This window comes from Scyliorhinus torazame, chromosome 1, assembly GCF_047496885.1.
Source record: "Scyliorhinus torazame isolate Kashiwa2021f chromosome 1, sScyTor2.1, whole genome shotgun sequence".
NCBI classification, from domain to species: Eukaryota; Metazoa; Chordata; class Chondrichthyes; order Carcharhiniformes; family Scyliorhinidae; genus Scyliorhinus; species Scyliorhinus torazame.
This window is the reverse complement of record NC_092707.1, coordinates 351,318,905-351,340,361: the sequence shown is the minus strand read 5'-3', so window position 1 is coordinate 351,340,361 and position 21,457 is coordinate 351,318,905. Positions and strand designations below refer to the sequence as shown.

The following is a 21,457-nucleotide window of genomic DNA, read 5'->3' as shown; positions in this document are numbered from 1 at the left end:
GACTTCAGTAAGGCCTTTGACAAGGTCCCTCATGGTAGACTAGTACAAAAGGTGAAGTCACACGGGATCAGGGGTGAGCTGGCAAGGTGGATACAGAACTGGCTAGGCCATAGAAGGCAGAGAGTAGCAATGGAGGGATGCTTTTCTAATTGGAGGGCTGTGACCAGTGGTGTTCCACAGGGATCAGTGCTGGGACCTTTGCTCTTTGTAGTATATATAAATGATTTGGAGGAAAATGTAACTGGTCTGATTAGTAAGTTTGCAGACGACACAAAGGTTGGTGGAATTGCGGATAGCGAGGAGGACTGTCGGAGGATACAGCAGGATTTAGATTGTCTGGAGACTTGGGCGGAGAGATGGCAGATGGAGTTTAATCCGGACAAATGTGAGGTAATGCATTGTGGAAGGTCTAATGCAGGTAGGGAATATACAGTGAATGGTAGAACCCTCAAGAGTATTGAAAGTCAAAGCGATCTAGGAGTACAGGTCCACAGGTCATTGAAAGGGGCAACACAGGTGGAGAAGGTAGTCAAGAAGGCATACGGCATGCTTGCCTTCATTGGCCGGGGCATTGAGTATAAGAATTGGCAAGTCATGTTGCAGCTGTATAGAACCTTAGTTAGGCCACACTTGGAGTATTGTGTTCAATTCTGGTCGCCACACTACCAGAAGGCTGTGGAGGCTTTAGAGAGGGTGCAGAAGAGATTTACCAGAATGTCGCCTGGTATGGAGGGCATTAGCTATGAGGAGCGATTGAATAAACTCGGTTTGTTCTCACTGGAACGAAGGAGGTTGAGGGGCGACCTGATAGAGGTATACAAAATTATGAGGGGCATAGACAGAGTGGATAGTCAGAGGCTTTTCCCCAGGGTAGAGGGGTCAATTACTAGGGGGCATAGGTTTAAGGTGAGAGGGGCAAGGTTTAGAGTAGATGTACGAGGCAAGTTTTTTACGCAGAGGGTAGTGGGTGCCTGGAACTCGCTACCGGAGGAGGTAGTGGAAGCAGGGACGATAGGGACATTTAAGGGGCATCTTGACAAATATATGAATAGGATGGGAATAGAAGGATACGGACCCAGGAAGTGTAGAAGATTGTAGTTTAGTCGGGCAGCGTGGTCGGCACGGGCTTGGAGGGCCGAAGGGCCTGTTCCTGTGCTGTACATTTCTTTGTTCTTTGTTCTTTGTTCTTTGATTAGTAAGAGGATCAGGGGATATGGGGAGAAGGCAGGAGAATGAGGATGAGAAACATATCAGCCATGATTAATGGGCCGAATGGCCCAATTCTGCTCCTGTGTCTTATGGTCTTATGCCTTAACTTCTTGTCCAGCTCAGGTCAACTGGTGCAGCACAAATAGGTGATCAATGTGGGATGTACCCGAGAGCATTCCTCAATAGTTAAACTTGACGAAACATCAGTGAAGCCCTCACTTTAGACAGTCTAACTGCTAGTACACTGAATTATGCAACAAGGCATCAGCGGGTCGATTCACCATTTTATCACAAGGCCAAGGAGGTTGGATGACAAATGCGAAAAATCAGTCTGACTTGCCAGCTGGAAATGAGGTAATTTCAGACTTTTCTGTGTAAACCTTCCCAGATTTCCTCAGATTCTGGTAAGATTTTGTTTGAGGCGGGATTTAATTTCCTGATTTTCTGGGAATGCTGGAGAGATAATTTCGGGAATGAGATTCTGCTGCCAATTGCCTGTCGGAAATTCAAGCCCACACCGTGCGGGCATTATTTATTTAAATGGTTGGAAAATCTTACTCTGCCGTTGCCCACATTTCTGGCAAGCGCAGTCAGTGAAGTCAGAAAATCATCTTTCAACTGCTGGGAATTTTCAGAACCAGCTATCCACCCGGATAGGTTGGTAAAATACTTGGAGCTGGGTTTTGGCCTGGAGCAGAGTCAGACATGGAACTATCACTAGCTCTGCTAACTGGTATTCAGGACATTTTAACAGAGGCAGCATCGGGGGAGGGCAGGTGGCTGTATGGCGACCTGTGGGATGGAATAGGCAACTAATCAGGCTCATTAAGGGCTTCACTGGGGCAAATCAAAGGAGACCAACTGGAATTTCCCAGTCGGCCTCCAAGTTCCCACAGATTAGGTCCCAGGAAGTAGCCTCCTGGCGACAGACTGAGCAACTATTACTCCAGTCAGGCCTGAAGACCCTCCCAGCCCTTCTGAAGCAGCCACAGACTGACTCAAAGAGGGCCCATGCACACACTATACATATCCCTCCCCATCCCGCAACAAACACACACACACACACCTGCCCCAACTACCAATGGTGGCCTATCTGCAAATTTTATTTTTCAATTAAACATTCACAAAAATCTGAGGGGCCACCTCCATCTTGAATGTAAGCCTATTTGTGACAACAAAGATTATTAAAAGATTATTAGAAGTCCAAAGATGTGCAGGTTAGGCAGATTGGCCATGCTAAATTGCTGTTAGTGTCCAAAAAGGTTAAGTGGGTGTCGTGTTGGGTGCTTTGCTACATAGACGAACCAACACGGTTGCGGATGGTACAACTCAGTTTTATTACTAACAATAACAACATCTGTAAACTGGTTACTGTGATTCGTTCATTACCCTCTAACCTGTGGACCTAGCCCTAACACTATCTTGGAGAAGCACTCAGCACATGGTGAATGTCTGAGTGGCTTGCTGTGAGCTCTGTGCCCTGAGCTGTCTCCTGCTGGAATCAGCGGGAAGTGTCGTGTTCCCCGTTTTATAGTGTGTATGCTCTTGCCTGTGATTGGCTGTGATGTTGTGTGTGTATTGATTGGTCCGTTGATCTGTCCATCAGTGTGTATGTATGTTTGCACCATGATGTTTATCTGAATATCATGACAGTGGGGTTACAGGGATAGGGTGGAGGTGTGGGCTTGTGTGCTCTTTCCAAGACTGGTGCAGACTTGATGGGCGGATTGGCCTCCTTATCCACTGTAAATAATCTTTTTTCTCAACTTCTCCTGCTGCTTCTCTCAAGCTGGAGAGTCTCTGATTGGGCATTTAGCTTTGTGAGTCTACCCCCATCCTTAACTGGACTAAACCTGCACCCTGGCCATTAATTAGTCGCCCTGGGGAAGATCACAAGTCACTGTTTCCCCCGGGGGCAGGTTTGAAACACAAAAACAATCCCCACCTCCACACCCACCCCATGAGTGAACGCCCAGCCCCCTGGCATCAAAGGTTAGTCACAAAGGCATCAAATGTATGCAAAATAGCAACTTAATTCCTTTTACAACTAGATTCATGGCAGGAGAGAGAACAAACTGTAGCACAGTGGTTAGCACAGTTGCTTCACAGCTCCAGGATCCCAGGTTCAATTCCCGGCTTGGGTCACTGTCAATGCGGAGACCGCACGTTCTCCCCGTGTCTGCGTGGGTTTCCTCCGGGTGCTCTGGTTTCCTCCCACAGTCCAAAGATGTGTGGGTTAGGTAGATTGGCCATGCTAAATTGCCCTTAGTGTCCAAAAAGGTTAGGTGGGGTTATGGGGATAGGGTGGAGGTGTGGACTTGAGTAGGGTGCTCTTTCCAAGGGCTGGTGCAGTCAATGGGCCGAATGGCCTCCTTCTGCACTGTAAATTCTGTGAAACTGGTCGACTCCCGTCAACCAGGGTCCATGTGATTAAAGACAATAATTTGTCTCAGTTGCATATATTTAACTTTTTAATTATTTACATGTATTTCTTGAAAGGTAGTAATCCCACAGTGTGATCATTTTTCCTATTGCTTTGCCTCGCTGGTGTTTATAGCAGGCAGGCTACTTCTACACTGAATTGAGGAGCTGCCACACAAGTATTCCACTCTGCTGCATGACTGTCTTCAGAGATAAATCTGATCGAATAAAGCTGCTATGCTGTCGGAACCTTGAAAAAAAGTAACTCAAAAAAACTCATAAAATCAGCCAACGTGAAATATAAACAAGATACATTACAGGACTCGGGTTTACAGAAAAATAAACGGCGAGTGAGTCAGGCCAGCTTCACTTACTTCTCTTTTCTCTTTGTGAGTTATGGAGCCCCTAGTGCAACTGGTTGGTTTATTTTTCAGTAAACCACCGAGCCCTGTCATGTTTCATCTATCTTCCTGATAAATCCATCACTCCAAGAATGTTCTCATTTAGCTGCTCTGCAAAATGTTGCTTTAAGCAATATTTAGAACTGTTGTTACTTACAGAACTTTCAATCTCTTCAAGTAAGTCGCAGGTTGGAGCTGAAGTTATGTTTCACAGGGAATCCAGGGGTAGGGAGAGGTGGTGGTGGCGTAGTGGTAATGTCATCATAACCAATAATCCCGAGGCCTTGGTTCATGCTCTTTAGAAGTGGGTTCGAATCCCATGAGAGCTACATGACAATAGATGGAATTTAAATTTGGTTAATTAAGTTGGAATTTTTTTTTAAAAAGCTTTTCTTCGTAATAATGACCACAAACCCATACTGTCCATTTTGCAGCCCACCTTGCAGTGTGTTTTCCAGCGGCGGAGGAGGCTCACCATTGATCTACGGTCTTGATGTTTTCATGGCTCGCCTGTCCCGCTGCCAGGAACCGGCCTTTAGCGGGACTGGAAGATCCTGCTGGCGGGAAGGGCTGCAAAACCTTGCCCAAACATTGTCAAGTGGCATAAAAGCCCATCTGGTTCACTAATGCCCCTTAAGGGAAGGAAATCTGTTCTCCTGACTAGGCCTGGCCTACATGTGATTCCAAATTCTTATCTGCTCTCCGAAATGCCTCAGCAAGCCACTCAGTTCCATCAAAGCCATTACAATGCCTCCAAAAAGAGAGAGCCTGCATGGATGACCAAGGTACTGGAAATGACAGTGGAAAACCAATCCTTCAAAATCCTCCTGACTAACATCTGGGGGCTTGTGTCAAGAGCTGTCCCACAGAATTGTCCAGCAACAGCCTGACATTTCTGTACTCACACCATCATTGGATGTGTTCTGTACGACTGACAGGATAGGCCCAGCACAGGTGTCGGCGGCACAGTGGTATACAGTCGGGAGGGAGTTTCCCTGGGAGTTTTTAAACGTCAACTCTGGACCCACGCGGTCTCATGGCATCAAGTCAAACATGGGCAAGGAAACCTTCTGCTGATTACCACACCCCTCCTCCTCCACCACCCGCTCCCCACATCCGACCCCCAGATGATGGATCTGTAGTCCTCCACGTGGAACACCACTTGGAGGAAGCACTGAGGGTGGGGGAACCTTTATGTCCATCATCAAGAATGGCTCAGTAGCGGGCAGTATGGTAGCACAGTAGTTAGCACTGTTGCTTCACAGCTCCAGGGTCCCAGGTTCGATTCCCGGCTTGGGTCACTGGGTCACTGTCTATGCGGAGTCTGCACGCTCTCCCCGTGTCTGCGTGCAGACTCGATGGGCTGAATGGCCTCCCTCTGCACTGCAAATTCTATATCGCTACTGACTGAGCTGGCTGAGTCCTAAAGGACTTAGCTGCGAGACTGGGTCTGCGGCTAGGTGGTGAGGAAACCAACAAGAGGGAAAAAGATAGTTGACTTCATCCACACCAATCTACCTGTCGCAGATCCATTTGTCCATGACAGTATTGCTGGTAGTGACCACTGCAAAGTCCTTGTGGAGACAACATCCTGCCTTACATTGAGGATACCCTGCATCATGTTGTGTGGCACTATTACTGGGCTAAATGAGATGGATTTCAAACAGATCTGGCAACTCAAAACTGGTGCTATGAAGTGCTATGGGCCATCAGCAGCAGCAGAATTGTATACAATCACTATCTGTAACCTCATGGCCCGGCATGTCCCCCACTCTTCATTACCATTGAACAGTGGAATCCACATTGGTTCAATCAAGATTTCAGGAGGGAATACCAAGAGCAGCATACCTAAAAATGAGGTATCTCCCTGGTGAAGTTACAATACAGGACTACTTGCATGCCAAACAGTGAAAGTAGCAAGTGGGAGACAGATCTAAGCAATTCCACAACCAACGGATTGAATCCAAGCTCTGCAGTCCTGCCCCATCCAGTCATGAATGGTGATGGACAATTAAGCAACTAACTGAAGGAGGAGGTTCCCCAGCCTCAATGATAGTGAAGCCCAGCACATGTCTGCAAAAGGCAAGGCTGAAGCCTTTGCGACCACCTTCAGTATGATACACCTTCAGTCAGAAGTATCATAGTATCATAGAATTTACTGTGCAGGAGGAGGCCATTCGGCCCATCGAGTCTGCACCGGCTCTTGGAAAGAGCACCCTACCCAAGGTCAACACCTCCACCCTATCCCCATAACCCAGCAACCCCACCCAACACTAAGGGCAATTTTGGACACTAAGGGCAATTTATCATGGCCAATCCACCTAACCTGCACACCTTTGGACTGTGGGAGGAAACCGGAGCACCCGGAGGAAACCCACGCACACACGGGGAGGATGTGCAGACTCCGCACAGACAGTGACCCAAGCTGGAATCGAACCTGGGACCCTGGAGCTGTGAAGCAATTGTGCTATCCACAATGCTACCGTGCTGCCCCAAAGTGCTGAGTGAATGACCCATCTCGGCCTCCCCAGCATCATAGATGTCAGCCTTCAGCCAATTCGATTCACTTAACGGGAGATGAGAAAACAGCTGAAGGCACTGGATATAAGGGTCTTGCCAACATTCCAGCAATAGTAATGAAGAATTGAGCTCCAGAACTAGCTGTACTATTAGCCAAGCCTTTCCAGCATAGCTAACAACACTGGTGTCTACCTTGCAATGTGGAAAATTGCCCAAATATGTCCTTTACACAAGAAACAGGACAAATCCAAACAGGACAAATGGCCAAGTACCATCCCATCAGCCTACTCTCTGTGATCAGCAAAGTGCCGGAAGATGTCATCAACAGTTTTATCAAGCGACACTTACTCAGCAATAACCTGCTCACTGACGCTCAGTTTGTATTCCCGTCCTCATTGCAGCCCTAGTCCAAACATGGACAAAAGAGCCAAAATCAAGAGGTGAGGTGAGAGTGACTGTCCTTGACATCAAGGCCACATTTGACCAAGTGTGGCATCAAGGAACCCTAGCAAAATTGGAGTCAATGGGAATCAGGGAAAAAGTCTCCACTTGTTGGAGTCATACCTAGTCCAAAGGAAGATGGTTGCAGTCACTGGAGGTCAATATCTCAGTTTCAGGACAGCTATAATGCGGGAGCAACACAAGTGATGTTCACCACAAACAGGATGCTACCGTCAAGCCAAAAAGTAATTCTGCCTATCACACAAATGAGTAACATGGTGTATGGACGTCACTGCAGGAGTTCCTCAGGGCAGTGTTCTTGCCCATCTTCAGCTGCTTCACCTTCCTTTCCTCATAAGGTCTGAAGTGGGAATGTTCACGATTGATTGCACAATGTTCAGCACCATTTACGATTCTTCAAATACTGAACCAGTCCATACCCAAATGCAGCAAGACCTCGACAACATTCAGACCTGGGCTGGTAAGTGGCAAGTAATATTCTCACCACGCAAGTGCCAAACAATGACCATTTTCAGCAAGAGAGAAGCCAACCATTTTCCGGTGACACGGTAGCACAGTGGTTAGCATCGTTGCTTCACAGCTCCAGGGTCCCAGGTTCGATTCCCGGCTTGGGTCACTGTCTGTGCGAAGTCTGCACGTTCCCCCCGTGTCTGCATGGGTTTCCTCCGGGTGCTCCGGTTTCCTCCCACAGTCCAAAGATGTGCCGGTTAGGTGGATTGGCCATGCTTAATTGCCCTTAGTGTCAGGTGGGGTTACTGGGTTGCGGGGATGGGTGGAGATGTGGGCTTAAATAGGGTGCTCTTTCCAAGGGCCAGTGCAGACTCGATGGGCTGAATGACCTCCTGCACTGTAAATTCTATGATCCTATGATTCACATTACCATCGCTAGATCCCTCACTATCAACATCCTGAGGGTTACCATTGACCAGAAACTGAACACGATCAGACATATCAATACAGTGGCCTCACAAGTAGGTCACAGTCTGGAAATTCTGTGGTGAGTATCTCACCTCCTAGCCATCCCCGCTCCCCACCACCCTGCCCCCATAGCCTGACCACCATCTACAAGGCACAAGTCAGGAATGTGATGAAAGATTTTCCAATTGCCGAGATGGGTGCAGCTCCATCAACACTCAGACAGCTCAACAACATCCAGGACAAAGCAGCTCACTTGACTGCGGTCCCATCCACCACCAGAAGCATCCATTTCCTGCATTGCTGATACACAGGAGCAGCAGTTCCACCTACAAGGTGCACTGCAGCAACTCACCAAAGCATCTTCTAACTGCGTGACCTCTTCCACCGAGAAGGACAAGGGCAGCAGGTGCATGGGAACACCATCACTTGCAAGTTTCTCTCCAAGCTACATTCCGACTTGGAAACAGTGAAAACATTTTTTTCCTGAAATTTAGATTACCCAATTCTTTTTTTTCCATGAAGGGAAACTTAGCGTGGCCAATTCACCTACCCTGCCCATCTTTTTGGGTTGTGGGGGTGAGATCCACACAGACACGGGAAGAACGTGTAAACTCCACACAGACAGTGACTTGGGGCCGGGATTGAGCCCAGGCCCTTGGCACCGTGAGGCAACAGTGCTAACCACTGCACTACCGCCCTTCGATTTGGAAATAGTTTCTTCACTGTCGCTACGTCAAAATCCTGGAAGTCCCCTTCACCATCCAAGCAGCACAGTGGGTGTACCTATTGGACGACAGTGGTTCAAGAAGGCGGCACCCCATCACCTTCACAAGGGTAACTAGGAATCGGCAATAAAAATGCTGGTCTAGCCAACGACTAGAAAGTCCCATGAAATAATTTTAATGAAATTGTTACACCTGTGTTAGTGCCCGGTCAATTTCAGTCCCACTAGACCTGCAGTCAAAACACAAGTGAATTAACCAATGATTCTTAGAAAAATACCCGAGGTCTTTGGCCCTTGGTTGCCCAATAATTACAGTCGCCAGGTTTGTAAATGTAAACATAATTACGTTGTAACAAGAACAGCAGCAAATGCAACTGGTTAATTATTATTTAATTCCTAATACTCCACTTTAAAAAAATAAATTTAGAGTACCCAATTATTTTTTCCAATTAAGGAGCAATTTAGCGTGGCCAATCCACATACCCTGCACATCTTTGGGTTGTGGGGGTGAAACCAACACAGACACGGGGAGAATGTGCAAACGCCACATGGACAGTGACCCAGGGCTGGGATTCAAACCCAGTTCCTCAGCGCTGTAGGCTGCAGTGCTAATCATTGTGCCATATGCCGCTCCTCCTAATACTCCACTTTAACTTGTCCCATACCCTCTACCCGCACACACAAGATAGACAAGCAGAGGGGAAGAAAGGGGTAAAACATCATAAGTAAAAGGGAAAAGAGTCAGACGGTGGTTTCCAAGCATCTCACTTCTCTTCAAACCTTGTTTTCAGTTCACAGTCTTCACAGGTTCATGGCTGCATGGTAGCACAGTGGTTATCACTGTTGCTTCACAGTGCCAGGGTCCCAGATTCAATTCCACGGTGGGTCACAGTCTGTGTGGAGTCTGCACGTTTGCGTGGGTTTGCTACGGTTTCCTCCCACAAGTACCAAAAGACGTTCTGTTAGGTGAATTGGCTATTCGGAATTCTCCCTCTGTGTACTCAAACAATTTTAATGAAATTGTTACAACACCCTGTGCTAGTGCCCAGTCAATTCCAGTCCCACTAGACCCGGAATCAAAACACAAGTGAATTAACCAATGAGTGCGGCGACTAGGGGATTTTCACAGTAACTTTGTTGCATTGTTCTTTTTTTTATAAATTTAGAGTACCCAATTCAAATTTCCAATTAAGGGGCAATTTAGCGTGTTCAATCCTTACACATCTTTGGGTTGTGGGGCGAAACCCACGCAAACAAGGGGAGAATTTGCTAACTCCACACGGACAGTGACCCAGAGCCGGGATCGAACCTGGGACCTCGGCTCTGTGGGACTCTTCACTGCAGGTTAATATGAGCCTACTTGTGGCAATAAAGGTTTTTATTATTTATTATTATTATGGTTTTATTGTAGGTTCATTCAGGTCTCTGTAGTTTCAGAAATACTGCACTCACAGGTCTTTCTGGAGAGAGATAGCAGGTTCTGGTCTTTGTTTGCAGCCTTTAATAGTTTTCCTGTAGATACATTCATCCATGTTCTCTGCCAGCTCAGAAATACAGCACTCACAGCTTCTCTGGAGAAAACAAAGAGAGAGTAGCAGGACCTCATCTCTGTGCTGCCAGGATCAAAACTGAAACTCCTTGGGACTCTGAAAATCATTCCACTGGGATAGGATCCAATCACCACCTGTTACTGTGCACACCCCAGTCCAACGCCGGCATCTCCACATCACACCTGTTACCAGGCAGAGTACGGCCTCTTGTGCCAATTCATTGGCCACCAGCCAATCAATCAAACTGAGTCCCAACCCATCTCTCTCTCTGGTGTCGACAAGTCTGCAGCTCCTGTTCAAACCAGCAGAAATTAGCAGAGTGCTCCTTCTTGTAACTTCTGAATTCTGCTACTTGCCTTAAAGATACACATCCATTAATCAGCTATGGATCAAAAATAACCACGGCAAAATAAAATAGCGTGCAAATCAGGGAATAAACAGGAAGGACTCTTACAAAGTATTTTGAAGAGATACACTAACAAAACTATGTACTTTCCCTAAATAGTCTGTGGAATCTGTAATTGTTTTTAAGAATATTTGAAAGGGAATTTTATGAGATTGCATCAATTGTACAATGGACCAATTGCAATTTCCTTGGTGAATAAAAAAAACTGGTCCATGTGACCTGATGATCCTTTACCTGGAAGTAATACCAACAGGAAGGAAGCTAAAAAATTAGGCATGTGGCTGGTACAGAGAAAGGAGAGCTGCAGACACAAAGGAGAGCTACAAGTAGAGGAGTTGGAGGATGATTCTTGCGATAAGCACACTTTTTCTTCTTTATCTCAATTGCTATCACCTTTTTCATCCAGGATGCTGTGGATTTGTTTGCCCTACCTTTTCCTTTCAAGGATGTACACCTTTTTTTTAAATAAACATTTTATTGAGGTATTTATGGTATTATAACAGTAACAGAAGAAACAGAGTAAATACAATTATAAACATAGTGCAAAAGCCGTCTTCCTCCCTCACAGGTCCCACCTTTACTAGCCTCCTACTCTACACTAAACTACCCCCACAGCCCCCACTACCTCCACCCCCCTTCCGCTGACGGTTAATTTTCCCGAAAGAAGTTGACAAACGGCTGCCACCTCCGGGCGAACCCTAACATTGACCCTCTCAAGGCAAACTTGATTTTCTCCAGACAGAGAAAGCTAGCCATGTCAGTTAGCCAGGCCTCCGCCTTTGGGGGCTTTGAGTCCCTCCAAGCTAATAATATCCGTCTCCGGGTTACCAGGGAGGCAAAGGCCAGAACGTCAGCCTCTTTCTCCTCCTGGAATCCCGGATCTTCTGACAGCCCGAAAATCGCCACCTCTGGACTCGGCGCCACCCTTGTTTTCAATACTTTGGACATGACATCCGCAAACCACTGCTATAATCTCCTAAGCTTCGGGCATGCCCAGAACATGTGAACATGGTTCGCTGGTCCTCCCGCATACCTTGCGCACCTGTCTTCCACCACAAAGAACCTGTTCATCCGGGCCATTGTCATGTGAGCTCGGTGAATGACCTTGAACTGTATCAGGATGAGCCTGGCACTTGTTGTGGACACGTTGACTCTACTCAACGCATCCGCCCAGAGACCATTCTCAAACTCTCCTCCTAACACCTCTCCACATTTGTGTCTCAGCTCCTCGGTTTGTGTTTCCTCTGGCCCCATAAGCTCCTTATAAATGTCCGAAACCCTCCCTTCTCCCACCCACACTCTGGAAACTACCCCATCCTGTATCCCCCTTGGTGGTAGGAGCGGGAAGATTGAGACCTGCCTGCGTAGGAAGTCTCGCGCCTGCAGGTACCTAAATTCATTCCCTCCCGTCAATTCAAATTTCCCCTCCAGTTCCCTCAAGCTGGGAAAGCTCCCTTCTATAAACATATCGGGAGGGTTTAAACGAGTTCAGCAGGGGCTTGGGAACATGAATTGTAGCTCCAGTATACAGGAGGTTGAGAGTAGTGAAGTCATGAGTAAGGTTTCAAAGTTGCAGGAGTGTACCGGCAGGCAGGAAGGTGGTTTAAATTGTGTCTTCTTCAATGCCAGGAGCATCCAGAATAAGGTGGGTGAACTTGCGGCATGGGTTGGTACCTGGGACTTCGATGTTGTGACCATTTCAGAGACATGGATAGAGCAGGGACAGGAATGGTTGTTGCAGGTGCCGGGGTTTAGATATTTCAGTAAGCTCAGGGAAGGTGGTAAAAGAGGGGGAGGGGTGGCATTGTTAGTCAGGGACAGTATTACGGTGGCAGAAAGGACAGTCGGTGAGGACTCGTCTACTCAGGTAGTATGGGCTGAGGTTAGAAACAGGAAAGGAGAGGTCACCCTGTTAGGGGTTTTCTTTAGGCCTCCGAAAGGTTCCAGAGATGTAGAGGAAAGGATTGCAAAGATGATTCTGGATAGGAGTGAAAGCAACAGGGTAGTTGTCATGGGGGACTTTAACTTTCCAAATATTGACTGGAAACGCTATAGTTCGAGTACTTTAGATGGGTCTGTTTTTGTCCAATGTGTGCAGGAGGGTTTCCTGACACAATATGTAGATAGGCCAATGAGAGACAAGGCCATATTGGATTTGGTACTGAGTAATGAACCACAACAGGTGTTAGATTTGGAGGTAGGTGAGCACTTTGGTGATAGTGACCACAATTCGATTCAGTTTACTTTAGTGATGGAAAGGGATAGGTATATACCGCAGGGCAAGAGTTATATCTGGGGGAAAGGCAATTATGATGCGATGAGGCAAGACTTAGGATGCATCGGATGGAGAGGAAAACTGCAGGGGATGGGCACAATGGAAATGTGGAGCTTGTTCAAGGAACAGCTACTGCGTGTCCTTGATAAGTATGTACCTGTCAGGCAGGGAGGAAGTGGTTGAGCAAGGGAACCGTGGTTTACTAAAGTAGCCGAAACACTTGTCAAAAGGAAGAAGGAGGCTGATGTAAAGATGAGACATGAAGGTTTAGTTAGGGCGCTCGAGAGTTACAAGTTAGCTAGGAAGGACCTAAAGAGAGAGCTAAGAAGAGCCAGGAGGGGACATGAGAAGTCTTTGGCAGGTAGGATCAAGGATAACCCTAAAGCTTTCGATAGATATGTCAGGAATAAACGAATGACTAGGGTAAGAGTAGGGCCAGTCAAGGACAGTAGTGGGAAGTTGTGCTTGGAGTCCGAGGAGGTAGGAGAGGTGCTAAATGAATATTTTTTGTCAGTATTCACACAGAAAAAAGACAATGTTGTCGAGGAGAATACTGAGATTCAGGCTACTGGACTAGAAGGGCTTGAGGTTCATAAGGAGGAGGTGTTAGCAATTTTGGAAAGTGTGAAAATAGATAAGTCACCTGGACCGGATGGGAATTATCCTAGGATTCTCTGGGAAGCTAGGGAGGAGATTGCTGAGCCTTTGGCTTTGATCTTTAAGTCATCTTTGTCGACAGGAATAGTGCCAGAAGACTGGAGGATAGCAAATGTTGTCCCCTTGTTCAAGAAGGGGAGTAGAGACAACCCCGGTAACTATAGACCAGTGAGCCTTATTTCTGTTGTGGGCAAAATCTTGGAAAGGTTTATAAGAGATAGGATGTATAATCATCCGGAAAGGATTAATTTGATTAGAGATAGTCAACACGATTTTGTGAAGGGTAGGTCGTGCCTCACAAACCTTATTGAGTTCTTTGAGAAGGTGACCAAACAGGTGGATGAGGGTAAAGCAGTTGATGTGGTGTATATGGATTTCAGTAAAGCGTTTGATAAGGTTCCCCACGGTAGGCTACTGCAGAAAATACGGAGGCATGGGATTCAGGATGATTTATCAGTTTGGATCAGCAATTGGCTAGCTGGAAGAAGACAAAGGGTGGTGGTTGATGGGAAATGTTCAGACTGGAGTCCAGTTACTAGTGCTGTACCACAAGGATATGTTTTGGGGCCACTGCTGTTTGTCATTTTTATAAATGACCTGGAGGAGGGCGTAGAAGGATGGGTGAGTAAATTTGCAGATGACACTAAAGTCGGTGGAGTTGTGGACAGTGCGGAAGGATGTTACAAGTTACAGAGGGACATAGATAAGCTGCAGCACTGGACTGAGAGGTGGCAAATGGAGTTTAATGCAGAAAAGTGTGAGGTGATTCATTTTGGAAGGAATAACAGGAAGACAGAGTACTGGGCTAATGGTAAGATTCTTGGCAGTGTGGATGAGCAGAGAGATCTCGGTGTCCATGTACATAGATCCCTGAAAGTTGCCACCCAGGTTGAGAGGGTTGTTAAGAAGGCATACGGTGTGTTAGCTTTTATTGGTAGAGGGATTGAGTTTCGGAGCCATGAGGTCATGTTGCAGATGTACAAACCTCTGGTGCGGCCGCATTTGGAGTATTGGATGCAATTCTGGTCGCCGCATTATAGGGAGGATGTGGAAGCATTGGAAAGGGTGCAGAGGAGATTTACCAGAATGTTGCCTGGTATGGAGGGATGATCTTATGAGGAAAGGCTGAGGGACCTGAGGCTGTTTTCGTTAGAGAGAAGAAGGTTAAGAGGTGACTTAATTGAGGCATACAAGATGATCAGAGGATTGGATAGGGTGGACAGTGAGAGCCTTTTTCCTCGGATGGTGATGTCTGGCACGAGGGGACATAGCTTTAAATTGAGGGGAGATAGATTTAGGACAGATGTCAGAGGTAGTTTCTTTACTCAGAGAGTGGTAGGGGTGTGGAATGCCCTGCCTGCAACAGTAGTGGACTCGCCAACACCAAGGGCATTCAAATGGTCATTGGATAGACATATGGACGATAAGGGAATAGTGTAGATGTGCTTTAGAGTGGTTTCACAGGTCGGCGCAACATCGAGGGCCGAAGGGCCTGTACTGCGCTGTAATGGTCTATGTTCTATGTTCTATCCTCTCGATCCCAGTTCTCTGCCATCTCCGGAACCCTCCATCTAGCCTCCCCGGGGCAAACAGGTGATTGTTGCAAATTGGAGACCAGACCGATGCTCCCTCTGCTCCCACATGTCTCCTCCATTGCCCCAGACTCTCATGGCTACAGCCACCATGGGGCTGGTGGAGTAGCATGCCGGCGGGAACGGCAGAGAAGCGGTTACCAATGCCCCCAAACTAGTGCCCTTACAAGATGGTGCCTCCACTCACTCCCACACCGACTCCCCCCCTCCCAACCATCCACTTCCTAATCATGGCGCTATTCGCCGCCCAGTAATAATTACTAAAGTTCGGGAGTGCCAGCCCGCCCTCCCCCCAGCTGCGCTCCAGCATCCCCTTTTTAACTCGCGGGGTCTTACCCGCCCATACAAAGCCCGATATCACCTTGTTGACCCGTTTGAAAAAGGACCGAGAAATAAAGATGTGGGGCGAGATACTCCGACCCCCAGCCGGGTCGGAGAATCGCCGGGGGCTGGTGTGAATCCCGCCCCCGCCGGTTGCCGAAGTCTCCGGCACCGGAGATTCAGCGGGGGCGGGAATCGTGCCGCGCCGGTTGGCGGGCCCCCCCGCTCGATTCTCCGGCCCGGATGGTCCAAAGTCCCGCCGCTAAAATGCCTGTCCCGCCGGCGTAAATTTAACCACCTACCTTACCGGCGGGACAAGGCGGCATGGGCGGGCTCCGGGGTCCTGGGGGGGGCGCAGGGCGATCTGGCCCCGGGGGGTGCCCCCACGGTGGCCTGGCCCGCGATCGGGGCCCACCGATCCGCGGGCGGGCCTGTGCCGTGGGGGCACTCTTTCCCTTCCGCCTCCACCACGGTCTCCACCATGGCGGAGGCAGAAGAGACTCCCTCCACTGCGCTCCCGCGCATGCGCCGCTTGGAGATGTAATTTCCGCGCCAGCTGGCGGGGCACCAAAGGCCTTTTCCGCCACCAGGCGGGACGGAAATTTGTCCGCCGCCGACCTAGCCCCTCAAGGTTGGGGCTCGGCCCCCAAAGGTGCGGAGCATTCCGCACCTTTGGGGCGGCGCGATGCCCGTCTGATTTGCGCCAGTCGGCGGACATCACGCCGTTTCCGGAGAATTTTGCCCAGGGAGACACTGAAACACAAACAGGAATCTCGGGAGAACCATCATTTTCCCAGTCTGTACCCTCCCCGGCAGTGACAGCGGGAGCACGTCCTAACTCCGAAAATCCTCTTTCATTTGGTCTACTAGTCGGGCCAAATTTAGCTTGTGCAGCCGTTCCCATTCCAGCCTCACCGGGATGCCTAGGTACCGAAAGCTTCCCCATACCACTCTAAACGGCAGCTCCTGCAATCGCCTCTCCTGCTTACTTGCCTGAATCGCGAACATCGCGCTTTTCCCCATGTTCAATTTATAAATCGAAATCCGGCCAAAATCCCCCAGAATCCCCATAATTTCTTCCACCCCTTCCGATCGGTCCGACACATATGAGAGCACATCGTCCGCGTATAGCGAGACTCTGTGTTCAACAGCCCCCCCCCCCCCCCCCCACCCCGGACCAGTCCCTTCCAGCCCTTTGAGGCTCTCAACGCAATTGCCAGCGGTTCTGTGGCCAGTGCGAACAACAGCGGAGAGAGGGGGCATCCCTGCCTCGTCCCCCACTGCAGCCTAAAATTGCCTGTTCGTCCGAACACTTGCCACGGGCGCCTGATACAGCAGCCTGACCCAGTCAATGAAGCCCCGTCCAAATCCAAACCACCCCAGTACCTCCCACAGATATTCCCATTCCACCCGGTCAAATGTTTTCTTTGCGTCCATTGTGACCACTACCTCTATGTCGCTACCATCCGTTGGCATCATTTTTTCTTTTTTTAAATACATTTAGTGTACACAATTCATTTTTTTCCAATTAAGGAGGCAATTTAGCATGACCAATCCACCTAGCCTGCACATCTTTGGGTTGTGGGGGCGAAACCCACACAGACACGGGGGGAATGTGCAAACTCCACACGGACAGTGACCCAGAGCCACAAGGGATCAATGAGATAGTGGCCTGTAACATCGACGGTGGGAGACCCCTCTCTCCCTTGTCTTATTAAATGTCCTCATCAACAGTGACCCCAGCACAGAGAACCTTTTGTAAAACTCCACGGAGTACCCATCGGTCCCAGGGCTTTACCCGACTGCATGGCCTTCAGCCCTTCTGTTATCTCTTCCAACCCAATCAGGGCCCCAGCCCTTCTACCAAGTCTTCATCAACCTTCGGGAAATTCAGCCCCCCTAAGAATTGCCTCATCCCCTCTGGCCCAGCGGGGGGTTCCGACTCATACAGCCTGCTGTAGAATTCCTGCAACGCCTTATTCACGATTACCACTGGCAGCCCCTCCAGATTTCCACTGACCATTATGTACCGCCTCCCCCCCCTCCCCCCCCCTCCATGTCCACAACTATTCTTCCCGGTTTGAATGACACTGGCTTATTACTCAAATTGGAGACCAGACCGATGCTCCCTCTGCTCCCACATGTCTCCTCCATTGCCCCAGACTCTCAGGGCTACGGCCACCACGGGGCTGGTGGAGTAGCATGCCGGCGGGAACGGCAGAGGGGCGGTTCCCAACGCACCCAAACTAGTACCCCGACCCCTCTAGTCTTAGAGTCCAGCCCGAGTGGAAAACCTGTCCGACCCATCCCTTCCTTAGTCTGACCTGGTCAGTTACTCTAAGGTGCGTCTCCTGCAGCATTGCCACGTCTGCCTTCAGTCCCCTCAAATGCGCGAACACGTGTGCCCTCTTAACCGGCCCATTAAGCCCTCTTACATTCCATGTTATCAGCCTGGTTGGGGGGGCTTCTCGCCCCCCATCCCCTCCGCCGATCAGCCATCACCTTTCTTGGGCCAGTCTCCAGCTCGCGCCCCACGCAGGCCTGTCCCCCGGCAGCCTCCGTCCCCGACCTCCCTATTGTCCCACAGCAAAAGCCCCTCCCCCGTCAGCAGAACATTTCCCCCCCCTCCCTTCCCCCCCAGTAACAGCACTGTACACATAGCCCCTCCAACAAGCATACCATCTGGTTACCCCCCACTGCGCTTCCGTGAGCTAGCCCGCCCAGCTATCTTGGTGGCCCCCGCCCATGGCGCCAGACATTTTCCCACCTAGTGCTCCCTTCCCCCCCCCCCCATCCCCCCTGCTCGGACACATATGCAAACGTAAACAATCCCAACCCAATTGCCCAAAAGAAACACACAAAGAAAATCAAAAAGATCAAACATCTAACATCAAACATCTAACATCTAACATTCACACCTCCATCCCCCATCAGTGCAAATGCAAATTTGAACTCAAGCAGCTCATCCGCAGGCCCCAACTCAATATAAAAGGTTTTACAAGTAACATCCAAAGACAAAAATGTTTCTTTTTTAAAAAAAAATAACTGAAGAGAAGACAGCCAAAAAAAACCATGAGCACTGCAGCAAAGTTCAGTCCAAACACCTCAGTCCAATACCAGCCCTTTCCTTCTCGCCAAGTCCATCGCTTCATCGGGCGACTCGAAATAGAAATGTTGCTCTTCGTCCGTAACCCAAAGACGGGCCGGGTACAGTAATCCAAACTTAAAAAGGGTTGATTTTATCTGGTTGAACCCTGCTCTTCTCCTGGCCACGTCCGCGCTCAGATTCTGATATATATGCAGGACACTGTTCTCCCATTTGCATCTCCGTGTCTGCCTGGCCCACCGTAGAATGCACTCCTTGTCCAGGTACCTATGGAATCTCACCACCATTGCTCTCGGGGGGGTCACCTATACGCGGCTTCCTCGCTAGCGCTCTGTGCTCCCTGTCCACCTCCAAGGGTCGGGAGAACGTCCCCTCCCCCAGTGACTTCTCGAACATACCCGCTATGTATACCCCTGCTTCCATTCCTTCGGATCCCTCCGGGAGACCCACAATTCTCAGGTTCTGCCGGCAGGACCTGTTCTCCAGATCCTCCACCTTCGCCTGGAGCCTTTTCTGTTGGTCTCCAAATTCCCACCTCCAACTCCACTGCAGCTTGGTGCTCCTCCTACTCAGTCAGCACCTTCTCCACTTTCTGGATCGCCCCATCTTGAGCATCCAGTCTGAGTTCCAGTCGCGCAATCGACTCCTTAATCGGGTCCAAACAGTCCTGTTTCTGCTTGGCGAAGCCCTCCTGTATCAACTGCATCAACTGCTCCATCGACCGCTGGGTCGTCAAGCCAGAACTCCGGTCGTCCGCCATGCTTTCTCCCATTGCAGCCTCAGCCCAAGCCTTCTCCGTTCGCCTACTTTTTCCTTTGCGAGCACTCCTGGTCCGCTTCTCCATGCACTGATGTAGGATTCCTCATCACAGTTGTATCCAACATCAATTTTCCACTTCAGATCCGACAAAAAGTCGGGGGAAAAGGTCCAAAGTTCCGAACCGAGCGGGAGCCACCAAATGTGCGACCTACTCCTTCAGAGCCGCCACCGGAAGTCCCAAGGGTGTATTCCTTGACTGTGCATGAATTTCTTCAAATTTATTTGTCCCAGGTCTACTTATTATCTCATTGAAGTTGGCTTTCCCCCAGTTAATCTTTCTTACTCTGGATATTCTTTGCCCTTTTCCATAGTCAGTTGAAGATAATGAGATAATGATCACTGTACCCCACTGTACTTTTGAAGTGTTGTATTGTGGAAAAACACAGTAACCAATTTGTGCACAGCACGTTCCCGCAAACAGCAATGTGATGGTGGCCAGACTGTGTCGCACCTTCTCATTATTCCCGAGATTGTTAGGTGTTAATATGATAATGTTGCCATCAGAAACACTGAGGCTCACTTTATGTTCCAAAAACCGCAGGTGGTGCCTTATGCCCAGAACTCCAGGAGCAAAGTGCTGATCAGCAGCACCCGGAACCACTAACTACATACTTACGTTATTGTGCAACTGATTCACTGCTGTTGCAATATGAGTGGGGCAGGTTCTGCAGCAGGGGAATTACATGTTATAGGGCCACTTGCAAATGCCACCATTCTACAACACAAGCAAGAAGCTAGTTTCTTCTCCCACTCACTGGTTTGCTCCTGGGTAATCTTATTATCCACTGATGTAAAATCTGCTCATCCGCCACAGTCTCCTCATGCTTCTCTCATTAGCCACGCAGAGTAGTTTACGGGCCACCATATCAAATTACCATGGCTGTGATGGAGAGAAAAAAACAATTTCTGGTGCAGGATTTAAAAGGCTGCAGTCAACTGAGGTCAACACCACTTTCAGGCAAAATGCTTTGTACAGCAACTTTAGGGATGACAGCCTTTGAAAGAGCCCATACCTTCTCTGATGCTTCTGCTGGAGGTGCTGCTGGCCCAGCGGAGGGCAAGAGGCCCCATAAGGGAATGATACAGGCTGTCTGGAAGGAGGTGGCAGTGAGAGAGATGCTTAATGATCTCACTAGGTGGTCAAAGTAAGTTAAAACCCCCGCGACACGACACGTCCTCTACCACACAGACAGCTTCACTCATCTCCTTACTTAAGTCTACTCTTCCTCTCTCAGCACCCGTATTCACCTCAATAATACCTTGCAGCAACTCTTACCACCATTAATATAGTGGCAGTAATTATTCGGAAAGGAAATAGAAAGGAATGGAGTGGAACATTTAGCTACACCCTTTTACCATTTGAAGTGGCGCATAAGCTACAGATAGGATTTAAAGGGAGTTGGCTTTTCTTTTACGCAGAGATCGCAAGTGTGATTATTTTGTGGTGGTGGATATTTGAGGCAGCAGTCTCTAATAACACGTTTTACTGCAACTACTTCCTTCAATTTGTGCCAAATCTGATGTTAGCAGAAGAGACTCTAAACCAAGGTATCGCATTTAGCTCATCAGATGGATTTGCACACCTACTATATTTATCAGGATCCGAGAGTTTTTTTGCACACTTTCATTCCTTTTTGACTTTTCGGCTTGTGGAATTTTGAACATTCCGGTAAGATCCAGGCAAGTGACCAAGAGGAAGCGATGGTGGTTAGGAACAAAAAGGTTTTATTTCATTTACTCACTGCACACTGTACTCGCCGAAGGATCTCCCGCACCCCGACCCACACTCGGGCCTGGGTATTTATGTCCCAGGGCACCCTTGGTTAAGGATGTAGGCCCGCAGCCTCATCTGGGAAGATCATACACAGGTGAACCACGGGAGCATAATGGTACAGACCAGTGGCCTCCAGTAGGGTTGTAACAATTCCTGAGCTATTTAACCGTCACCCTGAGATATGGAGGTACCCATGAAACTCTGATGCTTCCAAATTGTATTGTGCATTGTTTGCACTGTAACATATTAACACATTTGTTTAAATTTCTTTCTCTACTATTACAACAACATTTTAACCTGAA

At 48.7% G+C, this 21,457-nt stretch overlaps 1 long non-coding RNA gene across 2 annotated transcripts in view; it reads right to left on the bottom strand.

Moving 5' to 3' along the window:
- Positions 1-20,423, bottom strand: part of LOC140426056 (uncharacterized) — a 106,442-nt gene extending 86,019 nt beyond the window's left edge. Inside the window, exons 1-2 of one of the 2 annotated variants that reach the window (XR_011948118.1) lie at positions 20,395-20,423; positions 4,189-4,357 (exon numbers count right to left, since the gene is read on the bottom strand). This is a non-coding gene — a long non-coding RNA (uncharacterized lncRNA). Of the gene's footprint in view, positions 1-4,188; positions 4,358-10,107; positions 10,228-20,394 lie in introns of those variants that run through there. The other variant, XR_011948115.1, reaches the window with a different exon arrangement.
- Between the last annotated feature and the right edge of the window lie 1,034 nt (positions 20,424-21,457).